The sequence below is a fragment of the Chiloscyllium punctatum genome, chromosome 14, assembly GCF_047496795.1.
Source record: "Chiloscyllium punctatum isolate Juve2018m chromosome 14, sChiPun1.3, whole genome shotgun sequence".
Classification (NCBI taxonomy): Eukaryota; Metazoa; Chordata; class Chondrichthyes; order Orectolobiformes; family Hemiscylliidae; genus Chiloscyllium; species Chiloscyllium punctatum.
The window spans coordinates 97,680,756-97,695,387 of NC_092752.1; positions in this window are offsets into that span (position 1 = coordinate 97,680,756).

The window sequence follows — 14,632 nt, forward strand, 5'->3', positions numbered from 1 at the left end:
CTCGCCCTGACCCCCCTCACACTCACTCCATCTCAGACACCCTTACATCCTCACGCTCACTCCATCACCATCACCCTGACCCCCTCACACTCACTTCATCTCCATCACCGTCACCCTGACCCCCTCACACTCACTCCATCACTATTACCCTGACCCTGTCACACTCACTCCATCACCGTCACTCTGACCTCCTTATATTGAATTCATCATGGTCACTCTGACCTCCTCACACTCTCTCCATCACTGTTGCCCTGATCCATTCACACTCACTCCATCACCGTCACCCTGACCCGAGCATTCTCACTCAATGACACTCACCCTGAACCCCTCACTCACTCCATCACCGTCACATTGTACACCTCACACTCACTCCATCACCCTCCCCCTGACCCCCTCACACTCATCCTTCACCCTCACCCTGACCCCCTCACATTCACTCCATCACCCTCACCCAGACCGCCTCACACTCACTTCATGACTCTCACCCTGACCCCCTCACACTCACTCCATCACCGTCACACTGATCTCCTCATACTCACTCTGTCTCCGTCACCGTCACCCTGACCCAATCACACTCACTCCATCACCGTCACACTGACGCACTCACACTCACTCCATCACCGTCACCCTGACTCCCTCACACGAAATCCATCACCATCACACTGAACCCATCACACACACTCCACCACCATCACACACAATGCTCCACACCACCCTCACAGTCACGCTCACCACCACATACTCCACCACCCTCACACACCGTGCCCTACACCACCCCCACCGTCACGCTCCCCTCCACACTCCACCACCATCTCAGACACACTGCCCCACAACACCCCCACTGTCACACTCACCCCCACACACTCCATGACCCTCACACACACTGCCCCACTCCACCACCAACGTCACGCTCACCCCCACACACTTCACCACCATCACACGCACTGCCCCACACCATCCTCACCGACACGCTCACCCCCACACACTCCACCACGCTCACACGCACTCCCCACACCACACTCACTGACACGCTCACCCCAACACACTCCACCACGCTCACACGCACTCCCCCACACCACACTCACTGATACGCTCACCCCCACACACTCCACCATCCTCACACGCACTGCCCCACACCATCCTCACCGACACGCTCACCCCCACACACTCCACCACGCTCACACGCACTCCCCCACACCACACTCACTGACACGCTCACCCCCACACACTCCACCACCATCACACACCGTGCTACTCACCCCCCCAGGTCACGTTCACCCCCATACATTCCACCACCCTCACACACCCTTCCCCACACCACCCCCACCGTGACGCCCACTCCCACACACTCTACCTCACTCTTACACAGTGCCCCCCACCACTCACACACTCCTGCTCACACCCACACACTCCACCAAGCTCTCACAAACACTGCTCCACATCAGCCCCATCATCACGGTCACCCCCACACACTCCATGACCCTCACACACAGTGCCCCTCACCACCCCCACAATCACGCTCACCCCCACACACTACACCAAACCCTCACACATTGCCCCAACCCTCCCGCTCACACCCACACACTCCACCACCCTCACACACACTGCTCCACATCACCCCCACCGTCACGCTCACCTCCACACACTCCACAACCCTCACACACACTGCTCCACATCACCCCCACCGTCACGCTCACCTCCACACACTCCACAACCCTCACACACACTGCTCCACATCACCCCCACCGTCACGCTCACCTCCACACACTCCACAACCCTCACACACACTGCTCCACATCACCCCCACCGTCACACTCACCCTCATACACACTGCCCCACACCACCCACACCGTCCTGCTCACACCCACACACTCCACCACCCTCATGCACACTGATCCATAACACCCCCACTATTACACTTACCCACAAACACTCCACCACAATCTCACACACTGCCCCACACCACACCCAACCTCAAGTTCACCCCCACACATTCCACCACCGTCTCACACACTACTCCACACCACACCCATCGTCACGCTCACCTAACACGCACCACCACCCTCACACACACTGCCCCACACCAGCCCACCCTCAAACTCACCTCCACACACTCTACCACCCTCACTCACACTGCCCCACCACATACTAACCATCACACTCACCCTCACACACACTGTCCCACGCCCCCCCCACTGTCACGCTCACACCCACACACTCAACCACGAACACACGCACTGCCCCACACTACCCCACCGTCACGCTCACCCCCACACACTCCACCACCCTCACTGTCTCGCTCACCCTCACTCACACGACCACCATCACACACACTGCCCCACACCACACACACCCTCAAGCTCACCCCCACACACTCCAACACCAACACACACACTGCCCCACACCACCCAGACCATCATGCTCACCCCCACACACTCCACCACCATCATACACACTGCACCGCATTAACCCCATCATCACGCTCACCCCCAAACACTCCACCTCCATCACACACACTGTCCCACACCACCCCTACCTACATGCTCACCCACACACACTCCACCTCCATCACACATACTGCCCCACACCACCCTCACCGACACGCTCACACCCACACACTCCACAGCATTCACACAGACTGCCCCACACCACCCTAACCATCACACTCACACCGACACACTCCTCCAGCCTCACATACCGTGCCCCAGACCACCCCCACTGTCACGCTCACCCCCACACACTACACCACCATCACGCACACTGCCCCACACCACTCTCACAGTCACGATCTCCCCCACACACTACACCACCATCACACGCACTGCCCCTCACCACCCCATGGTCACGTTCACCCCCACACATTCCACCACCCTCACACACACACTTCCCCACAACACCCTCACAGTCACGCTCATATCCACGCACTCAAACACCCTCACACACACTGCCCCACACCACCCCCACTGTCACGCTCACCCCCACAAACTCCACCACCATCACAGAAACTGCCCTACACTGCCCCAAACGTCAAGCCCACTCCCACACACTCCACTACCATCACACGCACTGCCCCACACCACTCCCATTGTCATGCCCACTCCCACACACCACCACACTCTCATACAGTGCACCACACCACTGCCACCTTCACGCCCACTCCCACGCACTGACCCACACCACCCCCATTGTCACGCTCACTCCCACACACTCCACTACACTCTCAAAAAGTGCCCCACACCACCCCCACAGTCACGTTCACCCCAACACATTCCACCACCCTCACACACACTTTCCCACACAACCCTCACAGTCATGCTCACGCCCACAAACTCAACTACCATCATACACTCTGCCCCGCACCACCTCCACTGTTACACTCACCATCACAAACTCCACCACTCTCACACACTGCCCCACACCACACCCACAGTCAAGCTCACCCCAAACTCTCTGCCAACATCCCACACTCTGACACACACCACCCTGACCCCCAAACACTCCACCACCCTCACACACACTGCCACACACCATCCTCACCATCATTCTCACCTCGAAACACTCCATCACCAACACACACACTGTCCCAAACCACCTTCACAGTCACACTCACCCGCACACACACCACCACCCTCACACACACTGCCCCACATCACCCACACCATCACGCTCACACCCACACATTCTACTTCACTCAAACACACTGTCCCAAACCCCGCCACTGTCATGCTCACCCCCACAGACTCCACCCCATCACACACACAGCCCCACACCACTCTCGCTGCCACGCTCACCCCCACACACTCCACCACGAAAACACGCACTGTCCCATGACCCCATACTATTACGCTCACACACACACTGCCCCACATCACCCCCACTGTCATGCTCACCCTCACACACACTGCCCCACACCACCCACACTTTCCACTTCCCTCACACACACTGCTCCACATTAACCCCACCGTCACGCTCACCCCCACACACTCCACCACCATCACACACACTGCCCCACCACATACTCACCGTAACGCTCACCCCCACACACTCCACCACCCTCACCCACACTGCCCCACACCATCCCTACCGTCACGCTCACCCTCACACACACTGCCACACACCAACCACACCATCACGCTCACACCCACACATTCCATGACCCTCACACACAAAGCAGCCTCACCATCCCCACCGTCACGCTCACCCCCACACATTCCACCACCCTCACACACACTTCCCCACACAACCCTCACCGTCACGCTCACCCCCACAAACTCCACCAACATCACACACACTGCCTCACACCACCGCCACCGTCAGCGTCATGCCAACTCCCACACACTCCAACACACTCTCACACAATGCCCCACACCACCCACACCCTCCCGTGTACACCCACATACTCCACCATCCTCACACACACTGCTCCACACCACCCCCATCGTCATGCCCACTCCCAGACACTCCACCACACTGTCATACTGTGCCCCACATCACCCCCACAATCACGTTCACCCAACACACTCCAGCAAACCCTCACACATTTGCCCCACACCACCCACACCGTCCAACTCACACCCACACACTCCACCACCCTCACACACACTGCTCCACATCACCCCCACTGTCACGCTCACCTCCACACACTCCACCACCATCATGCACAATGCCCTGCACCACCCTCACCTTTATGCTCACACCCACACTTTCTCCCACCCTCACACACACTTCCCACACCACCCTCACCATTACCCTCACCCCCACAAAATCCACCACCATCACACACACTGCCCAACAACACCCCCAACGTCACGCCCACTCCCACACTCTACACCACCCTCTCACACACTGCCCAACGCCCCTGCCACCGTCACTCTCTCCTCCACAGACTCAACCACCCTCACCACACTGCCCCACACTACTCTCACTGCCACACTCACAGCCACACACTCCACCACCCTCACACACACTGCCCCACACCATCCCCACTGTCACGCTCACCACCACACACACTGCCCCACATCACCCACACCGTCACACTCAGAGCCACGCATTCCACTTCCCTCACACATACAGTCCCGCGCTTCCCCCCCACCGTCACGCTCACCGCTACACTCTCCACCAAGCTCACACACACTGCCCATGCCCCTAAAACCGTCATGCTCTCCACCACACACTCCACCCTATCACACACACAGCTCCAAACCACTTTCACTGCCAAGCTCATCCCCACACACACCACCATGACCACACGCACTGCCCCACCATACCCACACTGTCTCGCTCACCCCCACACACTCCACTACCATCACACACACTGCACCACACCACCCACATGCTTTCCCCACACACTCCACCACAATTACCCACACTGCCCCACACCACACCCACCCTCAAGCTCACCCCCACACACTCCACCATTACCTCACACACTGCTCCAAGCCACCCACACCAACACGCCCACCACCACACACTCCACCACCATCATACACACTGCTTCACATTAAACCCATTGTCACGCTCACCCCCACACACTCCACCTCCATCACACACACTGTTCCACACCACCCCGACCCCATGCTCACACCCACACACTACACCACCCTCACACATACTGCCCCAGAACACGCCCACCGTCACGCTTACCCCCATACACACCTCCAACCTCTCACACACTACCCCACACCTCCCTCACCGTCACGCTCACACCCACACACTCCACCACCATTACACACACTGCCCCATACCACCCTCACCTTCACGCACACACCCACACACTCCACAACCATCACACACACTGCCCCTCACCACCCCCACTGTCACGCTCACCCCACACATTACACAGCCATCACACACACACACACTTCCCCACACCACCCTCACAGTCAAGCTCATACACACACACTGCACCAACATCACACACACTGCCCCACACCACCCCCACTGTTACGTTCACCCCCACAAACTCCACCAAACTCACACACACTGCCTCACACCACCCCCACAATCATGTTCACCCCCACACACTCCACCATACCATCACACTTTGCCCCATACCACACACACCCTCCCGCCCACACCCACACAATCCACTACCCTCACGCACACTGCTCCACATCTCACACACCATTACGCTCACCCACACACACACACACTCTAACACAATCTCACACACTGTCTCACACCACCCCAAACTCACGCTCAGCCCCACACATTCCACAACCATCTCACACACTACCCCACACCACACCCACCATCACGCTCACCCTAACATGCACCACCACACTCACACACACTGCCCCACAACACTCCCACCCTCAAGCTCACTCCCAAACACTCCTCCACCCTCACCCATACTGCCCCACATCACCCACACAGTCACGCTGACACCCACACATTCCACTTCCCTCACACACACTGTCCCACGCCTCCCCACTGTCACGCTCACCAACACACACTCCACCACAACCACACGCACTGCCCCACAAAACGCCACCGTCACGATCACCCCCACACACTCTACCACTCTCTCACACACTGCCCCACAACACCCCACCCATTACGGCCACACACACACACTCCACCACCATCTCACACACTGCCCTACTGCACCCTCACCATAACGCTCACCCCCACACTCTCCACCATTATCACACACAGCCCCAAAACACGCTCACTGTCTCGCTCACCCACACACGCTCGACCAATATCATACACACTGCCGCACACCACCCTCACTGTCACGCTCACCCCCACTCACACGACCACCATGACACACACTGCCCTACACCACACGCACTCTCAAGCTCATCCCCACACACTCCACCACCATCTAACACACTGCTCCATACCACCCTCACTGTCACGCTCACCTCCACACACTCCAACACCATTATGCACACTGGCCCGCACCACCCTCACAGTAGAGCTCACACCCACATTCTCCACCATCATTACACACACACTGCCCCTCACCACCCCCACAATCACAATCACCCCCACACACTCCACGACCATCTGATGCACTGCTCCACACCACCCTCACCGTCACGCTCTCCCCCACACACTGCACCACCATCACACACACTGCCCCTCACCACCCCCACAGTCACGATCATCCCCACACATTCCACCACCCTCACACACACTTCCCCACAACACCCTCACCATCATGCTCATATCCACGCACTCAAACACCCTCACACACACTGCCCCACATCACCCCCACCGTCAAGCCCACTCCCACACACTCCACCACCATCACACACACAGCCCCACACCACTCCCATTGTCACGCCCACTCCCTCACACTCCACCACACTCTCACACAGTGCCCCACACCACCCCCACAGTCACGTTCACCCCAATACATTCCACCACCCTCACACTCACTGCCCCGCACCACCCCACCGTTACACTCACCATCACAAACTCCACCACACTCTCACACACTGCCCCACACCACCCCCACAGTCACGCTCACCCCAACCACTCCGCCACCCTCACACATACTGCCCCACACCATGCTCACCGTCACGCTCACCTCCAAACTCTCCATCCACAACACACGCACTATCCCAAACCACCCTCACACTCACACTCACCCGCACACACCACCACCCTCACACACACTGCCCCACACCACCCACGTCATGCTCACACCCACACATTCCACTTCCCTCACGCACACTGTCCCAAGCCCCCCACCATCGCGCTCACCCCCACACTCTCCACCACCCTCTCACACACTGCCACACACCACCCCCACCATCACGCTCATCCCCACACACTCCACCATGACCACACGCACTGTCCCACCATCACGCTCATCCATACTCACTCACCACCCTCTCATACACTTCCCCACACCACCCTCACAGTCATGCCCATACCCACACACTCAACCACCCTCTCACACACTGCCCCACACCACCCTCACCATCATGCTCACACCCACACTCTCCACCACCATCACACACACTGCCCCTCACCACCCCCACACATTACACCACCATCACACACACACACTTTCCCACACCACCCTCACAGTCACGCTCATACCCACACACTCAACCACCATCACACACACTGCCCCACACCACCCCCACCGTTATGCTCACCCCCACAAACTCCACCAACCTCACACACACTGCCTCACAGCACCCCCACAGTCACGTTCACTCCCACACACTCCACCAAACCCTCACACTTTGCCCCACACCACCCACACCCTCCCGCTCACAGCCACACACTCCACCATGCACACGCACACTGCTCCACATCTCCCCCACCATTACACTCACCCACACACACTCCACCACAATCTCACATACTGCCCTATACCACACCCACCCTCAAGATCACACCCACACACTCCACCATAACCTCACACACTGCTCCAAGCCACCCAGACTGACATGCTCACCCCCACACACTCCACCACCATCATACACACTGCCCCACATTAAACCTATCGTCACGCTCACCCCCACACACTCCACATCCATCACACACACTGTCCCACACCACCCCTACCTCATGCTCACACCCACACACTACACCACTCTCACATACTGCCCCAGAATACGATCATCGTCACGCTTACCCCCATACACACCTCCAACCTCTCACACACTACCCCACACCACCCTCACCGTAATGCTCACACCCACACATTCCACCGCCATCACACACACACACTTTCCCACACCACCCTCACAATCACGCTCATACCCACACACTCAACCACCCTCTCACACACTGCCCCACACCACCCTCACCGTCACGCTCACCCCAACACACTGCACCACCATCACACACACAGCCCCACATCACCCCCACCGTTACGCTCACACCCACAAACTCCACCAACCTCACACACACTGCCTCGCACCAACCCCACAGTCACGTTCACCCCCATTCACTCCACCAAACCCTCACACTTTGACCCACACCACACACACCCTCCCGCTCACAGCCACACACTCCACCACCCTCACGCACACTGCTCCACATCTCCCCCACCATTACGCTCACCCACACACACTCCACGACAATCTCACTCACTGCCTCACACCACCGCATCCTCAGGCTCAGCCCCACACATTCCACAACCATCTCACACACTACCCCACACCACACCCACCGTCACACTCACCCTAACATGCACCACCACTCTCACACACACTGCGTCGCAACACCCCCACCCTCAAGCTCACTCCCAAACACTCCACCACCCTCAGCCACACTGCCCCACCACATACTCACCTTCACGCTCACCCTCACACACACTGCCCCACACCACCCACACCGTAACGCTGACACACACACATTCCACTTCCCTCACACACACTGTCCCACGCCTCCCCATAATCACACTCACCCCCACACACTCCACAACAACCACACACACTGGCCCACACCACCCCCATTGTCACGCCCACTCCCACGCACGCCACCACACTCTCATACAGTGCCCTACACCACCCCAATGTCACGCGAACTCCCACACACTCCACTACACTCTCGCATAGTGCCCCACACCACCCCCACAGTCACGATCACCCCAACACATTCCACCACCCACACACACATCCCCACACCACCCTCACAGTCACGCTCATTCCCACATACTCAACCACCCTCACACACACTGCCCCGCAGCACCCCCACACTCATCTCCAAACACTCCATCAGCAACACACACACTGTCCCAAACCACCCTCACAGGCACACTCACCCGCGCACACCACCACCCTCACACACACTGCCCCACACCACCCATGTCACACTCACACCCACACATTTCACGTCCCTCACACCCACTGTCCCAAACCACCCTCATTGTCACACTCACCCGCACACACCACCACCCACACACACACTGCCCCACACCACATACACTGTACGCTCACACTCACACATTCCACTTCCCTCACACACACTCTCCCAAGGACCCCCACCATTGCGCTCACCCCCACACTCTCCACCACCCTCTCACACTGCCCCACACAACCCCACCATCACGCTCATCCACACTCACTCCACCACCCTTTCATACACTTCCCCACACCACCCTCATAGTCACTCTTACTCCCACACACTCAACCACCCAAAAAACGCACTGCCCCGCAGCAACCCAAACTTTACACTCACAATCACAAACTCCACCACACTCTCACACACTGCCCCACACTACCCCCACAGTCGCGCTCACCCCAAAAACTCCGCCAAATTCCCACACTCTTACACACATCACCCTCACTCCCAAACACTCCACCACCCTCACACACACTGCCCCGCACCACCCCACCATTTCACTCACCATCACAAACTCCACCACTCTCTCATACACTGCCCCACAATACCCCCACAGTCATGCTCACCCCAAACACTCCGCCAAAATCCCCCACTCTGACACACATCACCCTCACCACCAAACACACCACTACCCTCACACACACTGCCCCACAACATCCTCACCGTCATGCTCACATCCAAACACTCCATCACCAACACACCCACTGCCCCATACCACCCTCACAGTCACGCTCACCCGCACACACCATCACCCTCACACACACTGCCCCACACCACACACACCATCACGCTCACACCACACATTCCACTTCTCTCACACACATTGTCCCAAGCCCCCCCACCATCGCGCTCACCCCTACACTCTCCACCACCCTCTTACACACTGCCCCACATTACCCACACCATCATGCTCATACACACACACTCCACCATGACCACATGCACTGCCCCACACAACCCCACCATCATGCTCATCCGCACTCACTCCACCACCCTCTCATAGACATCCCCATACCACTCTCACTGCCACGCTCATCCCCACACACACCACCACGACTAAACGCACTGCCCCACAACACCCCCACTATTACGATCACCCACACACACTACCCCACACCACCCACACCTTCACGCTCACACCCACACATTCCACTTCCCTCACACACTGTCCCACGCCCACCTCCCACTGTCACGCTCACCCCCACACCCTACACCACCGTCAAACACACTGCCGCACACCACACCCACAGTCACGCTCACCCCAAACACTCCGCTAACATCCAACACTCTGACACACAACACCTCACCCCCAAACACACCACCACCCTCAAACACACTGCCCCACACCACCCACGCCATCACGCTCACACCCACACACTCCACCCCGTCACAAACGCAGCCCCACACCACTCTCACTACCACGGTCACCCCCACACTATCCACCACAACCTCACACACTGCCCCAAACAACCCTCACCGTCACGCTCATCTCCACACACTCCACCACCCTCTCACACACTGCCACACAACTCCCCCACCATTACGCTCACCCACACACACTCCACAACCATCACACACACTACCCCTCACCACCCCCACGGTCATGATCACCCCCACACATTCCACCACCTTCACACACACTTCCCCACACCACCCTCACAGTCACGCTCATATCCAATCACTCCACCACCCTCACACACACTGCCCCACACACTCCACCTCCATCACACACACTGTCCCACGGCACCCCTACCTTCATGCTCACACCCACACACTACACCACCCTCCCACATACTGCCCCAGAATACGCCCACCGTCACGCTCACCACCACACACTCCACCAACATCCCTCCCACTGCCCCACACCACCTCCACCGTTACCCTCACCCCCACAAACTCCACCTCACTCTCATACACTGCCCTACACCACCCCCACAGTCACGCTCACCCCACACACTCCGCCAACATCCCACACTATCACACACACCTCCCTCACCCCCAAACACTCCACCACTATGACACACACTGCCCCACGCCACCCACACCATTATGCTCACCCCCACACACTCCACCCCATCACACACACTCCACCACGACAACACGCAATGCCCCACAACACCCCCACTATTACGCTCACCCACACACACTGCCCCACACCACCCACACCATCACGCTCACCCCCACACACTCCACCACGTCACACACAGCCCACACCAATCTCACTTTTATGCTCACCCCCACACCCTCCACCTCCATCACACACACTGTCCCACGCCACCCCTACCTTCATGCTCACACCCACACACAACACCACCCTCACACATACTGCCCCAAACCCCCCCCACCGTGACACTCATCTCCAAACACTCCATCAGCAACACACACACTGTCCCACACTACCCACACCATCACGCTCATCCCCACAAACTCCACCATGACCACACGCAATGCCCCACACAACCCCACCATCACGCTCATCCACACTCACTCCACCACCCTCTCATACACTTCCCCACACCACCCTCAGAGTCACGCTCACTCCCACACAATCAACCACCCTCACACACACTGCCCCGTAGCACCCCCACCGTTACGCTCACAATCACAAACGCCACCACACTCTCACACACTGCCGCACACCACCCCCATAGTCACGCTCACCCCAAAAACTCCGCCAATATCCCACACTCTGACACACACCGCTCTCACCCCTAAACACTCCACCACCCTCACACACACTGCTCCACACCATCCTCACCGTCACACTCACATCCAAACACTCCATCACCAACACACACACTGTCCCATACCACCCTCACAGTCACGTTCACCCGCCCACACCACCACCCTCGCACACACTGCTCCACACCACCCACACCGTCACGCTCATACCCACACATTCCTCTTCCCTCACACACACTTTCTCAAGCCCCCCCACCATCGCGCTCTCCCCACACTCTCCACCCCATCTTACATACTGCCCCACACCACCCACACCGTCACGCTCATACCCACACATTCCTCTTCCCTCACACACACTTTCCCAAGCCCCCCCACCATCGCGCTCTCCCCACACTCTCCACCCCATCTTACATACTGCCCCACACCACACCACACCATCATGCTCATCCCCACACACTGCACCATGACCAGACGCTCTGCCCCACACAGCTTCACCATCACGCTCATCCACACTCATCCACCACCCACTCATACACCTCGCCACAGCACCCTCACAGTCATGCTCACTCCCACACACTCAACCACCCTCACAAACACTGCCCCGCAGCACACCCACCATTACGCTCACCATCACCACCTCCACCACTCTCACACACTGCCCCACACCACACCCACAGTCAAGCTCACCCCAAAATCTCCGCCAACATCCCACACTCTTACACACACCACCCTGACCCCCAAACACTCCACCACCCTCACACACACTGCCACGCACCATCCTCACCATCATGCTCACCTCCAAACACTCCATCACCAACACACACACTGTACCAAACCTCCTTCGCAGTCACGCTCACCCGCACACACACCACCACCCTCAGACACACTGCCCCACACCACCCCCACCATCACGCTCATCCCCACACATTCCACTTCCCTCACACACACTTTCCCACGCCCAGCCCCCCACTGTCACGCTCAACACCACACCCTCCACCACCCTCAAACACACTGCCGCACACCACCCCCACAGTCACGCTCACCCCAAACACTCCACCAACATCCAACACTCTGACACACACCACCCTCACCGCCAAACACACCACCACCCTCACACACACTGCCCCAAACCACCCACACTGTCATGCTCAAACCCACACATTCCACTTCCCTCACACACACTGCCCCAAGCCCCCCCACCATCGCGCTCACCCCCACACTATCCTCCACCCTCTCACACACTGCCCCACACCACCCACACCATCACGGTCATCCCCACACACTCCACCACGACCATACGCACTACCCCAACAACCCCACCGTCACGCTCATCCCCACACACTCCACCATCCTCTCACACACTGCCCCACACCAACCACACCTTCACGCTCACACCCACACATTCCATTTCCCGCACACACACTGTTCCAAGCACCCCCCACCGTCAGCTCACCCCATAAACTCCACCCCATCACACACACAGCCCCACACCACTCTCACTCCCACGCTCACCCCCACATACTCCACCACAACCACACGCACTGCCCCACAACACCACCACTATTACGCTCACCCACACACACTGCCCCACACCATCATGCGCACACCCACACATTCCACTTCCCTCACACACACTGTCCCATGTCCCCGTCACTCTCATCCCCACACCCTCCACCACCCTCACACACACTGCCCCATACCACCCTCAGCATCACGCTCACACCCACACACTCCACCCCGTCACACACGTAGCCCCACACCACTCTCACTGGCACGCTCACCCCCACACAATCTACCACAACCTCAGACACTGCCCCACACCACCGTCACTGTCACGCTCATCCCCAAACACTCCACCACCCTCTCACACACTGCCCCACAACTCCCCCACCATTACGCTTACCCACACACACTCCACAACCATCACACACACTGCCCCTCACCACCCCCACGGTCATGATCACCCTCACACATTCCACCACCCTCACACACACTTCCCCACACCACCCTCACAGTCACGCTCATATCCAATCACTCCACCACCCTCACACACACTTCACCACACACCCCTGCCGTCAAGCCCACTCCCACACACTCCACCACACTCTCATACAGTGCCCCACACCACCCCCAC